Raw genomic sequence first — 17,423 nt, 5'->3', positions numbered from 1 at the left:
GAGAAATATACCCTTGCGTTTCACTCTATCGCGTTTTTCCCCTCTCCCAAACACTGCGGCTGTATTGGTTCCCTCTCGTTCCTTCATGCACATGGCTTGCAAACATCACGTGCTGGCGCGCGGCAGCAATCACCGAAGATGCGGGCGCCTTTGGGGAAAGGGTGTGGCACTGCCCTAGACCAGCCGTCGCCGAACGGTGCCCTCTCATTCCTTCCGCGCGTGGCTTGAAAACGTCACGCGGCAAAATGCCGAGGGTGATGCGATCGTCTTTGGGGAAGGCGCACCGTCCAATGCGTGAAATTGAGTTCGATATACGACGCAGCTTTCCTATATTTTTACATGGGATTTTCAAGGGGATATTTCGTGAGTTCAATATAACCAAAATTCGAATTATCCGGGTTTAACTGTATTCAGCTTTCAATTGCTACACTTATTCTTTCCTGTGGGTATAGCTGTATGCTGTTACGTAATCTAGCAGTGTGTGAATGTTTGAAAACTTAGACTAGTGAACCAAATATCTCCTGTTCGGATAGTGTAAGCTCTATTGAATATGTTGAACATACTGAAAGTGAATTGAACATACTGAATACTTTTGAGTTATTGGTACAAGGTTACCACTGCAGTTTTCTACAACAGTTTAAAAAACTCACAAATGCCACTTAACATCCTTTTGGAATTAGTATGCGCAAGTGGAAGGTTTCAGTCCAGTAATATGGTCAATGCAGCAATGTTTATAAGGCTCTTGCATTTTAAGCTGTGACAGCACATAAGCAAACCCTGCCGTGATGCCCAATCTCGGAGGCCATGGCTGAGGCGTAGCTTGCCACCCTTTTAATGTCCTGGGGCAGAGCTCTAGTTTATCTTCCTTCATCAATAGCAAGGCATATTTCCTATATATATATATATAACTTGATGGTCTACTACTGAAAATATACTGACGAAATTAGTGTTGAAAACTTTTATCAGCTGCATTGTTAACCGTGATGGCACCATACCATAGTGCTGCTGCAGCCGCTTTACTATTTTGCTCGACTGCTTGTTTTGTATGAATATTTGCACAAGTAGCAAATATTAGAAATCATATTTAATTTAGTTCTCAACTAATTTCGTCAGTATATTTTCAGTAGTAGACCATCAAGTATTTGCACAAGTAGCAAATATTAGAAATCATATTTAATTTAGTTCTCAGCCGCATAGTACATTTGGTGTTGAATGTAATATCATGTAATATCATGCAGATCTATAACTGCTTGAATGTTGTCATCATTAAGGTTGTTTTGTGCAGATGCAATTAGCGAGAAGCAAGGGGTTGACCTCTCTGAAGCGCTAGGATTTATTCGGAGGTGGCTGCCTGGGTCAGTTGATCGAGGGTCCGGGACACTTCGTCAGCCTCTTCAACCAACTGTCCCGGCACAGCCACTGCCAATCCTAGTGCTTGTTCTTCCCCCTGCTCACCACACAGGACCCTGGCCTGCACCCCCCCCCCCCCCCCCATATCCTACCTCAAGCCCTGCCCTGCACCCCACCCATCTGCCCCACGTCCTGCGTCAAGCCCTGCCCTGCACATCATACCCCACCCATCTGCCCCACGTCCTGCGTCAAGCCCTGCCCTGCACATCATACCCCCCCCTTGCCCCACGTTCTTCCTCTAGCCCTGCCCCGCACTCCACCTCAAGCCTCGCGCTCTCGCCAAGCAAGGCTTCTGGCCCCTTGTGGGTGTAATGTGAAAAAATAAAGGGTTCTTGATTGAATACTTTTCGACTGCCTCATTTGTTGCGTACCCTTGGGTTGCTGGGTAGTAGGTACATCCATGCTAGTCATTGGCCAGTGGATTGCCCATTTTGCATGTGCCGGTATTGAAAGAATATTTGGCAATTTTGGAAAGTTGGATAATGAATGTAAAAACGCTGGATAGGCGTTATACAAAAGCTGGATATTGGATGTTTAAAAGCTGGATGCCAGTGCTTGAAAGCTGGAGAGCCAGTCTAAAGCGTTTACTAGGCCGGGGTTGTGCGACCAATGTAGGGACAGCTTTGGCCGCTCGATTGGCTGAACACCGGCCTTATATCGAGTGGGCCGGGACAATTTTCAAAAATGTCATAGTTTCCCAAAATGCCAATGTAGGACCGGCCTTGCTGCCAATTTTTGCCACCATTAGGCTATCGGCGGACCAATGTAGGTGTGCTGCCTGGGCCGTAAATATTGTATACAGTTGTAATGGTAGCTTTAACGTAGGCTACCAGCTCACCGATCACTGCGACATTGCACGTGCTGACCGCTACCTGGCGCTAAAAAAGGACCCTCAGAAAGATCGACTGTGACCCTTAGTAGGGTGAAACTGAGGCATCCTATTTCTCAGTTTCGGTTTTAATGGCTGGAAGACTCGGGTGCGTGGCGCTCGATCCTGCCATTTTATCCTTTTTTAGTGTTTTAGGCTCAAATTTGGGTTTTTTTTTTATGACAGAAAATGTGTTTTGAAAGTCTGTCTGTAGCAGGAGCTTCGACACCGTGCTAAAAATGGCCATCAGTTAGGGTTTCGTAATCTAAAACGTGTAGTGCGCGATGTTTGACTGGTTTGACCATGCCGTTTGTACCCTTTGCCTGCGGCCTTAACAGAATCGTTTGGACAGGTAACAAAGGAAACACGTTAGAAGCGTCCGATATTATATGAAGTGCTTTAAATGGCTAGAAATGCCGAAAATAGGTATCTACACTGCGTGCATGGTGCTGGATGTGCTGTAATTTTGCCAATTACCAGAAATCAGTTACTGTGGACCGGCATTTAACGAGCGAAAATAATCCAGGCGACAGAATATCAACAGGAGAAAGTCCGCAATTACCTGAGCTTTCAAGTTCATCTAGATGACCAGTGAAAAAGGACAGCATGGCGGCGCAATCGATGGTAGCCGGGACGTCGCGACAGGTAAGTCGACATTCATTGAGAGTGCACGGTCGGCCCACAAGGTGCACATAATGTTCTGTAAAGAAGAAGTTTCAATTAAGCGGACAGATCGCCGAGAAAGAGGAAGTGCTTTTGCGGATTACCTGTCTACAAGCTACCTTGCTAATATGCTTTGAATTTTTAATCTGTGCATATAAATCTTAGTATTCTCCTACTGCGTGCGTTAGTATTTACTCTTTTTTATTTTGGTTTTTCATATTTACATTGCCTTCACTATTCCCTAGCATTTATTGCTATTTATTTTTGCGATGTAGTTGTACATCTCAAAACCTAATATCTCTGCACCCCAATTCTTGGCCGATCCCCCTGTGTGGGTATGTGTCATCAAATTAGAGAACAACAACAAGCTGTGCCACCACCGCTCCGATCTTGCTCGCTACCAGTGCCCACTACCTGTGCCTAGATCCCCTCTTAACACTTGGTGGAGGTCGCGGGATTTCGCTTCCATTTCCTCGTCCTGGAGCTCCGCAGCCGCCGAATTCCGACATCAATGACTGACTCAAGCACCAACACCACCGGCCCCGCTCCCTCGGCCCCTTCTATTCCATGCTCCGGGGTGTTTCGACAACGGGACCCGCCGGTCTTCAGCGGTACCGACGACCAGGACGTGGAGGACTGGCTTTCGTCATATGAGTGTGTAAGCACCCACAATAAGTGGGATGACGTCTTGAAACTTAACAACGTTATCTTCTACCTTACACAAGTAGCAAAGTTGTGGTTCGCCAATCACGAAGCTGACATTCCAACTTGGGCCTCGCTCAAATCTCGCTTTGTGGATCTCGCTTTGTGGATGTCTTCGGTCGCCCTGCGGTCCGCAAGCTTCGCGCCGAACACCGTTTGCGCGAGCAGGTGCAGCACACAGGAGAAACCTTCACTAGCTACATCGAAGACGTTTTAGATTTGTGCCATCATGCAAACGCATCGATGACTGAAGCCGAGAAGATTCGCCTCATCATGATGGGCATCCACGAAGGCGTATTCAACGTTCTTATCGCAAAAGAGCCCCATACTGTAAGTGATGTTGTCACGATGTGTCAAAGCTACGACGACCTTCGTCGGCAACGCATCGTCCCTCGACAACCTGAAGCCACGATCGCGGCTATGTCTGACGCCCCTGTTAGCTCCACACTAATTCAAGAAATCAAAGACTTCGTACGGGAAGAGGTTCCACGGCAATTGTCGCTAATTCCGAACGTTCCGCATTCTTGCTCGCTAGCAGTGCCCACTACCAGTGCCTGGATCCCCTCTTAACAGTTCTTAGAAGTCCGCGAAGCTAACGTATGTACGTGTATTATAACCTCACGACAGAGCATTGTGAGAGGTGTTTTTATCGGGTGAAGCAGAGCTTGGAGAGCAGTTAGCTGTGGCATACGTTTCAGGCCTTATTTTCTACAAAATTTTTCCGGGCGGTACCTCGATACCCTTAATAAATGGAACCTTTACTTATCTAAAATAGATTTGCCATTAGCCTGTTCTCTGCTATTTCTGCTATAAACGCAACTCACGAAGTTCCTCTGAGACGCACACTCAGGGTGACGTTATAACACATCTGGTACTAATCGAGTTTCTCCGCTTAACAAATAAGCTTGCAAGCAAGCCCACGCGTTGATAAGTGACAAACAGGGCGAGGGACTTGTAAAGACATTATTGAAAGAATTGTGCTCTTAGTGGGCCATAGTTTGAGGCGCACGCTCCAGCTCTCTCTATTTTTGATACGCTGCAACAGGCGGGCTTCAGCATATTCGTTGATTTGAAGCGTGCAATTCCTCATCACACCCCATTTTTGTTCAAGGAAAGCAATTGTCTGGATGCCGCACTAGAGTTAGGCAGACATGGTTTCATGGACGGGAACAGGATTTACTTAGTGGGCTGCCTCGTACTTGATTCAATTCAGCCACCCGTGGAAACGTCTGGGGCCTCTTGCTCGCACCTGATGGTCCAGGTTGAGGATATATGGCCGGTGCCTACAGGGGAATAATTGTCACAAATGGGCGCACATTTTATTAAGCCGGTGCGGCGCGAAGCCATTCGACGTCGTTCGAGAAGCGCCTGCCTCCCCGCGCGAGGACAGTGCGTAGCCTTGTATGCATCGGCGTCTCCCTCTTCCTCATCACCCGGCGATGACGATGCTTCATCAGTCCGGAAAATGCGAGCCGTCTCCAGTGGTTTCGACGGAGCCTAACCAATGACGACGCGCGGCTTGACGGGAGAAAAAGGAAACGCTTCAAAAAGCGAAGCTAAGTGTGTGTGCGGGCTAGCCTTGGCACGTCTTAACAGACCGACGCGGCGCGGCCGATTTGTGGAGGTCGCGTCACTTGCGAGTCAGTGTGTGAGCTAGTATTGTGGAGTGTTCGCTAATGCTACAGCTCGACTCCCGGGGTTCACCCGCTGTTGGCAGGCCCACAGACCTGCAAGAGAGCGGCGCTCGTCCTACATGGCGGCCACATCGTGACTCTCGAGGCGTCGGTCTCCAACAGTGCCAGGTTAACAATTCGCTGTTTGTTTACTTGACTCTCTCGTGTATTGTTCTGTGCTGTAAAGCCTTTGTGTTATTGAATACCTCTTTAGTTGCATGCTATGCGTTGTTTTCTGTGAACCTCTCGTCTGTGCATTGTTCATATTGTAATGAGTAGAAGGCGGCAACCCCTGACCGCGGTACAGCCGTAAAGGCTGTACCGCGGTCAGTAATAATAACTGAGAAGATCCATGCCCACTTGCTGGAAAGGAGCTGTTGGCGGACGTATCGGCTGAAGAAGCGCTGCAGGCTTCAGCGGAGGTGTCTTTCGCCGCTGGCAATCTCGGCATGTTCTCACGTAGTGCTGGACTGAAGGCAGCAACTTAGGCCAATAGTACTTTTGTCGAATGCGTGCTAATGTTCGCGTGACTCCTAAATGACCAGCCAAAGGCTCATCGTGGCATGCGTGCAAGATTTTTGGCCTGAGGTCGGACGGAACAAAGAGAAGAAAGGTTTCCTTGTTGGACTGAAAGTTTCTCTTATATAGGACGCGATTGCGAATGCTGTAGGAGGATATACCCCGTGCGAAAGCACGTGGCACAGCTACATCAAGGCCTTCGAGATGCTCAATAAGCGGGCGTAAACCGAGGTCAGCCCGTTGACGCTGGTCCATATCGGTGGTCGTGACTACAGCAAGAAACGGGAAGTCGTCGTCTTCGCTCTCGGGAGGGGCAGCATCAACAGGTGAACGCGACAAGCAATCGGCGTCGTTGTGCTTATGACCACACTAGTATACAACCGTAATGTCGTACTCTTGGAGACGAAGGCTCCACCTTGCAAGCCGTCCAGAGGGGTTTTTGAGGTTGGCTAGCCAGCATAACGAATGGTGGTCGCTCACAGCCCCGAAAAGCCGCGCGTAAAGATAGGGTCAGAACTTAGTTATCGCCCAAAATACCGCAAGACATTCCTTTTCCGTGGTTGAGTAGTTTGCCTCTGCTTTTGAAAGAGAGCGACTGGCGTAAGCGATAGCTTTCTCTGTCATTTTGCCACTGAATCAGAATGGCACCGAGTCCAAAATTACTGGCATCGTTAATGAATATCCGTAGCAGCGTTTTCATCAAAATGGGCAAGTATCGGGGCGGTCTGCAGTCGCCGGCGTAACTCGTTGAAGGCACCCTCTTGATCTTGCCACGCAAAAGGAACATTGTCTCTGGTAAGTAGCGTAAGAGGCTCGGCAATCGCTGAAAACTTCTCAACGAAACGCCTGTAATAGGCACAAAGCCCCAAAAACCTTCTGACCTTTTGTCGGTTGGGCGCGGGAAGTTTTCCACAGCAGCAGTCTCGTCGGGATCTGGTTTCATGCCCTCAGCACTAATAACATGGCCAAGAAAGTGGAAGTCGTGGAATCCGAAATGGCATTTCTGCGGTTTTATCGTCAGTTGGGCTGAACGCAGCATCTGTAGTACCATTCGCAGCCGGTCGAGGTGCTCCTCAAAAGTAGACGCGAAAATGACGACGTCGTCTAGGTACACTAGGCACGCTTGCCACTTCAGTCCAGAGAGAACGGTGTCCACAATTCATTGGAAGGTTGCTGGCGCAGAACAGAGACCGAAAGGAAGCACTTTAAATTCATAAAGGTCGTCGGGGGTGACGAACGCTGTTTTCTCTCTGTCTCTTTCGTCCACTTCTATCTGCCAGTAGCCATTCTTGAGGTGAAGCGACGAGAAATATTTGGCATTGCGTAACCGGTCCAATGCGTCGTCGATACGCGGGAGAGGGTATACGTACCGTTTCGTTACCTGATTTAACTTACGATAATCGACGCAGAAACGCAAGGTATTGTCTTTTTTCTTCGCCAACACTACAGGCGAAGCCCAGGGACTGGTAGACGGCTGCACCACGTCGTCGGTAAGCATTTCTTGCACCTGGCTTCGAATAGCGCCTCACGTTCCGTTGACGACACGCGGTATGGGTGTTGAGAAATCGGCTTGGTCTCCGCGTCAACCATAATGTGGTGTTTGGCTACTGGGGTGCGCCCAACTTTCGAAAACGTTTCAAAGCATCCAGCAAATTCCCGAAGGAGGTCAAGGAGTCGCCGCCGCTCACCCAACGACAGATGCGGATTAATGCCCACAGTTGATAGGATGTCGGTGCATCGCATCCGGCTGGTGATGGCGGCGCCAGAGTACAGATGTTCGCTGGCTCAATAAAGTCGGCAACATACGCGATGGCCGTTCCTTTAGCAATGTGCTGAAACTCGGTCCCGAAATTCGTAATCCACAGCTTCACACAACCATCCCGCAAGCGAACAAGTCCTCTTGCAGCGCAGACCCCTTATGAAGAAGCAGGCCCACGTTCCTCTCTGCAGTACATCGCAGGTCGAATGGTGAGTCGCTTTCTACTATGACCATAATGCTGCACCTTGGCGGGACCGTAACGTCAGCAGCTGTAATACGTAAGGCGGACGTTGATGAACCGTCGACGCTAGATCTCGCAATGGCTTGGCTCGGCGAAAACGTCACACGTGATTCTTGCAAATTAATTATCGCACCGTTAGCCTGTAAGAAGTCCAAGCCGAGTATGACGTCTCGCGAACAGTAGGTAAGAACAACGAAGTCGCCAACATAAACAAATTCGTCAATTGCAACTCTCGCAACGCATCTTCCAGCCGGGGTGATAAGGTGTCCCCCTGCCGTGCGAATCTGAGGTCCAGTCCACTCAGTTAAAACTTTCTTCACTTTCCTGGCTAACCCACTGCTCATAACTGAATAGTCCGCCCCCGTATCAACTAACGCGGTAATGAGAAAATCATTGATAGAAACTGGTATGTCCGAAGCTGCGCACTCAGGTTCATCGTTACATGACTCCGTCTGATAGCCGTTATCTTGTAATAAACGCGATGGAGGATGTTCAGCAGTTCGCCCGTCAGCGGCCTCACCTCTGCAGGTCGCTGTTCCTAGTTTTCCCGACGGCTCGGGGAGCGGGGGCTCGGCGAGCGGCTAGTGCGGTATGTAGAGGGTCGTAGACTTGTGGAACGATAACGAGAAGAGGTAATCACGCGGAACCCGTATTGTGGGACGTCTGGGGGGTCCGTATGCGCCGACAGGTACTCTTCAATTTCCGGTGGTCGTTCACCACTCCGAGGACATCGTGCACGCGGATGCAAGCCACGAAGTCCGGCGAGGCGGTACGGACAGAACCTAAGCATGTGACCGGACTCGCCACAGTGGTAACAAAAGGGCCGCTGGTCAGGGACACGCCAGACGTCAGCCTTTCGAAACCGTGCCTCGGCTAGAAGAGGAGGACGACCCTGGCTTGGTTCAAGTGTAGGGGTGTCTACTCTGGCTCTAGGAGAGTCGTACCCATTATGGTGCTGGTTTGGATGAGGCACAGTGATGTTCGCTCTTTGAGAATCGCACAGGGTATTCTGCTGAAGCACGGTTGCGTACGTAGGCACACTCAGTGGCGGTGGCTGCACGACAGGCACAGGCGGCTCCGGGACGACTTGCATAACTTCCTCACGAACGACCTCCGCGAGTGACGGAAGCCTCGATGATGACGTTAGATCCTGTAGCTGAATGCGTTTCAGCTCTTCTCTGACCACGGATCGAACAAGCTCCCTTAAGGCGTCACCGAAACCGTTGAAGCCGGAAGCATAGACGGCCGGTGATATGGCGGACACGTCACAGTTATAGTACTGTGCCCTGTGTTGAAGTGTTCGTTCCATCGTGGTGGCCTCCGCTAGAAAATCTGATGTCGTGTCAGGTTGATTGCGCACGAGGCCAGCAAATAATTCTTGTTTCACCCCGCGCATTAGGTGGAACACTTTCGTCTCCTCAGACATATTTGGATCGACACGCCTAAAAAGGCGGATCATGTACTCGTAGTACATTCCAACTCTCATTCGGGGCTTGGCAGTGAGATCGCAGTGCCGACTCCGCACGCCCGTTCGGTCGTTGGCGGTGTAGGTCGCCAACAGCTGGCGACGAAAGAGGTCCCATGATAGTATCGTCGTTTCGCGGTTGACGAACCACGTCCGCGCCGAGTCTTCGAGAGCAAAGTACACATTATAGAGCTTCCTTTGCTCATCCCAGCCGTTGCAGTTGGCTACCCGTTCGAATTGGTCTAGCCAGTCCTCAGCGTCCTCGTAAAGCTCACCATGGAAGGACGGTGGCGTTCGAGACTGGAGGACGACGAAGTGGGATGAACGCTCTCCGTTAGCCACAATGTTCGTGTTCGATCTATGCATGGTGGTCACAAGCGTCCAGGACAAAGGCCCGAACTCTGGTGACTGACCTCGGAGGCGGCAGCTGGTACTGCGGTGGAGCGCTGTTAAATCCGTGGCGACTCTCGGTTGCCCTTAAGGGGTGGAACTCAGCAAAAGGAAATCGTACCCGGCTGCTCCACCAGAAAATGTAACGAGTAGAAGGCGGCAACTCCTGAACGGATCAATCTCACACACTCAGCTTCGTCCTCTTTTCTCCCGGTTTCGAGAGGCAATATGTATTCCTCTGCATCGTCTCTTGCTGTTTATAAAGTTTTTTTTTTGTTAATTCTGACTCCCACCCTTACTCTGGGTAAACCGGCGAAAGCTGGACACCAAACGGCCACACTCTTGTCACTACAAGGTAGTTGACTTCCGGCGGAGCTTGCCACGAAAGTCGAGGGCATCTCCTTTGCGACCGGAACAGCAACCCCACTCAGCTAAGGGGTCTGGGAGTATGCGCATCATTAAGGGCTGTTACGTTTCTCCGCCGACAAGTGGGACAGCTGACGCGGACACCGCACAGCAACAGGCAGAACCGCGAGCGGATCGGCCATTTCGGCACCGTTCATCGGTCGCGCAACGCTTCTTCCCGCGGACATGTCTCAACGTGATCCTGCCACGCGCCAAATGTGTGCGCGTGCGTGTGTGTGCAAACGCCGGCCAAGCCTGGAGCTCGTGAGAGAGTGCGCCGCCCTCGCCCGTCTACAGGAGGTGGAGAAGATGCGTTCGGACCACCTGCGATTGAGTCATCCCATCTTGCCCAGACACGTTGAGCGCTCCATTTCCTGTGAGGGTTTACCCTTTCTCTGTGAACGGGGAAACCTATAAAAAGCAGCGGCAGACTCCGCTGCGATAGAGACTACTTCGACGCGCCGTTGTTACGACCCTAGACACCAGCTGTGTGAGAGTGTCTGTATTCTCTCCGGGTCAGCTTCTCTGCCCGCTACTTCATGATGTTTTAGTAAAGGTTGTTTCGTTAGAAGACGCCTCGTCTTTACTGAGACCGTTCATGCCGTCCGCCGTCCACGGAGCCGCCAGGCCAACGCTACCGAGGGGCGCGCAAGCGCGAGCCGCACGTAATAACTGCTGGCAGTGGTACGCTACCCAGGCACACGCGACCCAAACCTAACAACTGGTGAACAGCGGTGGGACGACGACGACCAAGCCGTAACCGTGGTTGGAGGGACGAGCCAGGCGATACCGTCGTCCAACAACTGGTGAACAGCGGAGAGACGAGGACGACCAAGCAGTGACCGTGGTCGGTGAAACGAGCCAGACCTGACCGAGGTGCAAGATCTGGTGGGAAGAGCGGAGATGTCCCAGGCGTGACCCGTGAATCAAAGCAGCTCAGCGGAAAGTCGGGAGCAGTGCAACGAGCCCTGTGTGATGACTGGTTGCCTGCAGCGGGAACGACTGCGTTGGATTCTTGGCTGCGAGGTTTGGTGAGTGCGGGACTTTCTTCTACTGAGTTTTGCCAGGCTTTTGTTAAGTAGAGAACAGAGCTGGTAATTGTGTTGTCGTTGTTGCTGGGTTAATTGCAGCAAGGCAATAGTGGGCAGTAGAGAAGGCAGCACTCGGAACAGCCATGAATTTGGATTTGATGTCGTTGCGCAAACCGAAATTGCTGGAGCTTGCGGAGGAGTTGGGTCTGAATTTGTCAGACAAACTCAGAAAACCAGAAGTGTTAAAGGCTATTCTTGAGTCGAAAGCTGAAGATGACGAGCTTTTGGAATGCCTTGAGATCATTGACGAACGTCAAGAAAAAGAGGAACGTGAGCGTGAACGGGAACGTAAGGAAAGGCTAGAAAAAGAGGAGCGAGACCGTCAACTTGCTTTGGAACTGAAACGTATCGAGGTAGACGCAGGACGCGCTGGTAGTGCAAGTCGGGCTCACGGTGCAGGAGAACGGGAATCGTTCAAAATGAGTGACCTAATGCGGCCGTTTAAGCTTGGAGAGGACATTGGTTTGTTCCTGGTTAACTTCGAGCGAACGTGCGAGAGGCAAGGGTTTTCTCGGGAAACGTGGCCACAGCGCTTGCTCACTTTGTTACCCGGTGAGGCGGCAGACGTAATCGCTCGCTTGACAAAAGAGGAAGCAGAGGATTACGACAAAGTGAAATCCAGTCTGCTAAAAAAGTACAAGCTGTCAGCAGAAGCATTCCGTCGGAATTTTCGAGAGTATGAGAAAAGCAAAAGTGAGTCGTATACAGAGTTTGCCTACAAGCTTATGTCAAACATGTATGAGTGGCTCAAAGAAGAAAAAGCGTATGGTAACCACGATAAGGTTCTGCAGTGTTTCGGTCTGGAACAGTTTTACAGTCGGTTCCCCGAGAACGTGCGGTATTGGGTCATGGACAGGCCAGATGTTAGTACGGTAGATAGAGCCGCCGAGCTAGCTGAAGAGTTTGTGACGCGTCGGGCTCGTGGAGCTAAGGACGGTCAACAGGGGGAATTCGGCTCTAAGCTTGAGAGGCCGAAGTTCAAGCCCTTTAGAGCCAGAGAGAATAAACGTGGTGCGGAGGCGAGTAAAAGCAGTCCGGCCGACGATAAAGCGACAGTGGTAACTGAAGTCGAACGGAAAAAGAGGTTCGAGGCAAGGCAATCGCGCGTCTGTTATACGTGCCAAAAGCCTGGTCATTTTTCGGCACAGTGTCCAGAGACAAAACCAAAGATCGTGTTTTTGTCATTATGCCGAAGTGACGAGAACATGAAGCTTCTCGAACCCCACACTCGAGACCTCCTCGTGAACGGGAAACAGTGTCGAGTGCTTCGCGATTCTGCGGCTACCATGGATGTGGTTCACCCCTCTTACGTAGAACCAGAGATGTTCACGGGTGAGTGCGCGTGGATCAAACAGGCCGTGGAAGCTCGCAGCGTGCGTTTGCCAATAGCCAAAGTGCTTATTGAGGGACCTTTTGGGGCACTTGAAACAGAAGCGGCGGTGTCATCTGTGCTTCCTCCTCAGTACCCGTACCTATTTTCAAACAAGTCCGATCACCTCTTGCGCGAAAATGGGCTTGTGTTTGGAGAGGGTAGCGTACAGGCCTTGGCCAGATCTAGAGCTCGGGAGCTTGCTGCAAAGGCGGTAGTACCGGAGAGGTGGTCAAGCAATGAGAAAGGGTCGAAGGCACAGCACGCTGAGATTAAGACCACGTACGCCGTAGACACAAGTGAGCCTGAAACGTCTAAGGTACCAGAGAGTAAACTACAGCTTTGGGAAGCGGCCGAGCAACGTGACCGCAGTAGCGAGCCGACCGAGCCTCGAAAAGAGGAGTATTGTGTTACCTTGGTCGAGCCACTAGCTGAGACGGTTAGCACAGGCTTAATCGGTGAGAAGTCCGAAGTGACGCCGTTAAGCGAGGTGAACTGCATGCCGACCCAAGTAGCTGTAGGAGATACAGTTCCATCAAATGAGAGTGGGGAACTGGCAATAGCTGAACCGCCTCTCGAGTGAGAAGCAGACGCTTGTGGAGAGTGTGGCGGAGATGGAAATGAGCTAGAAAATGAGAAAATTTCGGTTTCCAAAATCAGCTTCGTCGTGGCGCAGGGCACGAAGAAAAACGAAGTGCCGATCAGGGAAACTGCGCAGCCCGCGAGTTGTGATCAGCCAGGGCAGACCGACGAGGAGTGTGCGTACGCTGTAGAGAGCAAGACTTGCGAAGGCGACAGCGAGCGACTAGAGCAGAGTCAGAATCGTTCGAGCCCCGATACCACTCTAGGTTGTATTCACGAAAGCAGCCCCAGTGCGAACGCGGACGTAGCACCTATGGCCCTCACGCAATCCGAAGCGCCCCAGCTGTCGAAGGAGCTTGATCGTACTCCGGTTAGCTCTGAGCGAGGCGACGCACTGAGTGGCGAGCCGCCAGAGCAAATGCCTAGAAGCGAGACTGATGCGATTGACGTCAGCCGTTACTGTTCGGGCTTGACTGAAAGTGAGTCATGCGCTGCTGGCCACGATGCAAACGCGGCGCCGCACTTTGACCACTTCGACGACAACCATGTCCTACTAGCTCCGGTTACCGCTAGAACGTTGACCGCTAGCTTGTCAGAGATGAATCAGAAAGAAAGCAGAAGGCTAGTATTCCAGTGCTGCCGACTAAAAACGCGGAAGGGCAGGCGCGAGAAAGAATGCTGCCATCGCAAGGAGAGCAAACTCATACGGTTGCGAAAAGAAAGCAGAAATCATGTGTTCCAGTGCTGCCGCAGAAAAAAACGGAAAGGCAGGCGCGAGAAAGAATGGTGCAAGTTGAAGCTATCGCGAAAGAGAAAGCGACTATCCCAGCGGCACAAATGCGCCCGTGCCGAGAAAATGCGTGACTGGTGCGCAACCCGTACGGAGAGGGATAGGTTGTTCCGAAAAGCGAGTGACTCGTGCTCGTCGGTTTCTTTGCATAGAAACAGGAAGGTAAGGTTGTTCCGTGAAACGGACAGCCGAAGCTTTAGTGAAAGGGTGATCTCAACGGTAACGCCGATTGCTTAAGTCGAAGCCCATAACGTGAGAAGCCCCAGTTTTCACTTCTTGGTGTTTTTCTTCCTGACATAGGATTTTGAACATATTGTATTGCATTATTGTTGTTTGAATTGACATTTTTGAAAGCGCAATTTTCAAATTTGTGGACGCGTTACAAGTGCTGCTGAGCTGCCCTTTAATATAGATGGGGGCATAAGAGGGAAATAGTCTGGCAAAACTTAGTGAAGTTTGTGCCGTGCTTGCTGGCTGAGCGGTTGAGTTTTTAGCGTGGTTGTGACGTTGTGGATTGTCAGAAATCTCTCCTGAAGACAAGTTGCAGAGTGCCTTGGAAACCCGGACTTGACAAGGACTTCTTCAGGCTGACTGGCTCAAGAGAAGCAGTCGGACGACCCCGGCTAGCAGCAATATCCCGATCCCTCCGGACAGCGGATGCAGTCCCCTGCCCTTCGGGATCTCCCTTCCCCGGCGGGGCAGTCTGTTACGTTTCTCCGCCGACAAGTGGGACAGCTGACACGGCCCACCGCATAGCAACAGGCAGAACCGCGAGCGGATCGGCCATTTCGGCGCCGTTCATCGGCCGCGCAACGCTTCTTCCCGCGGACATGTCTCAACATGATCCTGCCACGCGCCAAATGTGTGTGCTTGCGTGTGTGTGCAAACGCCGGCCAAGCCTGGAGCTCGTGAGAGAGTGCGCCACCCTCGCCCGTCTACAGGAGGTGGAGGAGATGCGTTCGGACCACCTGCGATTGAGTCATCCCATCTTGCCCAGACACGTTGGGCGCTCCATTTCTTGTGAGGGTTTACCCTTTCCCTGTGAACGGGAAAACCTATAAAAAGCAGCGGCAGACTCCGCTGCGATAGAGACTACTTCGACGCGCCGTTGTTACGACCCTAGACACCAGCTGTGTGAGAGTGTCTGTATTCTCTCCGGGTCAGCTTTTCTGCCCGCTACTTCATAATGTTTTAGTAAAGGTTGTTTCGTTAGAAGACGCCTCGTCTTTACTGGGACCGTTCATGCCGTCCGCCGTCCACGGAGCCGCCAGGCCAACGCTACCGAGGGGCGCGCAAGCGTGAGCCGCACGTAATAACTGCTGGCAGTGGTACGCTACCCAGGCGCACGCGACCCAAACCTAACAGGGCGCATTGTTAATAACCCGCTAGTTATTAACAGGTGACAATCATCTTCACGTTTTCTCTATATGCTGCGGTCATAAAGAGATTTTACTGGCGCCAGCTTTAGGTACGACGGGCACTGATTAAAAGTGCTTCGCACGTAAGATCATTTTACTGCATATCGGCATTGACGGAAGTATACTTTGCTAGAAACGTAAGCTGCAAACTACTGGATAACTTGATTCAGTGTTTGGCTGCATTTTTTCAGATTATCTTCACCGATCTTAAGTCGTATCTCACTGGACGTGCGAAACTGATTGCAACAGCCGTGCCTTTCGCTCGGTACTCGCTCTAGCAAGAGCAGTCACTGATGCGTCAATAACCCCACTACATAAACAATACCAAAAAGAGGCTTACTTTCAGCAGTCACAAGAGCATTCAGTGCACCTCTGCTAAGGTAGGCTGGCAGGCATGGCATGTCACTGTCGCGTCAATAGTGGAATATTTATGCTAAACACTCCACATAAACAATATCAAAACAGGCGTACTTTCAGCAGTCTCAAGAGCATTTTGTGCCACTTCTGCTAAGGCAGGCAGGCAGGGATGGCAATGCCGCATGGCAGGCATGGCAGACAGGCATGACATATGGCATGTCACTGTTGCATCAATAGTTACATATTTATGCTAAGCTCACCACAATTAATATCAAAAACAGGCTTACTTTCAGCAGTCAGTAGAGCATTCTGTGCAACCTCTGCTAAGGCAGGCAGGCAGGCAGGCAGGCAGGCAGGCAGGCAGGCAGGCAGGCAGGCAGGCAGGCAGGCAGGCAGGCAGGCAGGCAGGCAGGCAGGCAGGCAGGCAGGCAGGCAGGCAGGCAGGCAGGCAGGCAGGCAGGCAGGCAGGCAGGCAGGCAGGCAGGCAGGCAGGCAGGCAGGCAGGCAGGCAGGCAGGCAGGCAGGCAGGCAGGCAGGCAGGCAGGCAGGCAGGCAGGCAGGCAGGCAGGCAGGCAGGCAGGCAGGCAGGCAGGCAGGCAGGCAGGCAGGCAGGCAGGCAGGCAGGCAGGCAGGCAGGCAGGCAGGCAGGCAGGCAGGCAGGCAGGCAGGCAGGCAGGCAGGCAGGCAGGCAGGCAGGCAGGCAGGCAGGCAGGCAGGCAGGCAGGCAGGCAGGCAGGCAGGCAGGCAGGCAGGCAGGCAGGCAGGCAGGCAGGCAGGCAGGCAGGCAGGCAGGCAGGCAGGCAGGCAGGCAGGCAGGCAGGCAGGCAGGCAGGCAGGCAGGCAGGCAGGCAGGCAGGCAGGCAGGCAGGCAGGCAGGCAGGCAGGCAGGCAGGCAGGCAGGCAGGCAGGCAGGCAGGCAGGCAGGCAGGCAGGCAGGCAGGCAGGCAGGCAGGCAGGCAGGCAGGCAGGCAGGCAGGCAGGCAGGCAGGCAGGCAGGCAGGCAGGCAGGCAGGCAGGCAGGCAGGCAGGCAGGCAGGCAGGCAGGCAGGCAGGCAGGCAGGCAGGCAGGCAGGCAGGCAGGCAGGCAGGCAGGCAGGCAGGCAGGCAGGCAGGCAGGCAGGCAGGCAGGCAGGCAGGCAGGCAGGCAGGCAGGCAGGCAGGCAGGCAGGCAGGCAGGCAGGCAGGCAGGCAGGCAGGCAGGCAGGCAGGCAGGCAGGCAGGCAGGCAGGCAGGCAGGCAGGCAGGCAGGCAGGCAGGCAGGCAGGCAGGCAGGCAGGCAGGCAGGCAGGCAGGCAGGCAGGCAGGCAGGCAGGCAGGCAGGCAGGCAGGCAGGCAGGCAGGCAGGCAGGCAGGCAGGCAGGCAGGCAGGCAGGCAGGCAGGCAGGCAGGCAGGCAGGCAGGCAGGCAGGCAGGCAGGCAGGCAGGCAGGCAGGCAGGCAGGCAGGCAGGCAGGCAGGCAGGCAGGCAGGCAGGCAGGCAGGCAGGCAGGCAGGCAGGCAGGCAGGCAGGCAGGCAGGCAGGCAGGCAGGCAGGCAGGCAGGCAGGCAGGCAGGCAGGCAGGCAGGCAGGCAGGCAGGCAGGCAGGCAGGCAGGCAGGCAGGCAGGCAGGCAGGCAGGCAGGCAGGCAGGCAGGCAGGCAGGCAGGCAGGCAGGCAGGCAGGCAGGCAGGCAGGCAGGCAGGCAGGCAGGCAGGCAGGCAGGCAGGCAGGCAGGCAGGCAGG

The sequence above is a fragment of the Amblyomma maculatum genome, chromosome 7 (genome assembly GCF_055883805.1).
Source record: "Amblyomma maculatum isolate TAMU_Amacu chromosome 7, ASM5588380v1, whole genome shotgun sequence".
Lineage (NCBI taxonomy): Eukaryota > Metazoa > Arthropoda > Arachnida > Ixodida > Ixodidae > Amblyomma > Amblyomma maculatum.
Note: the sequence above shows the minus strand (reverse complement) of the source record.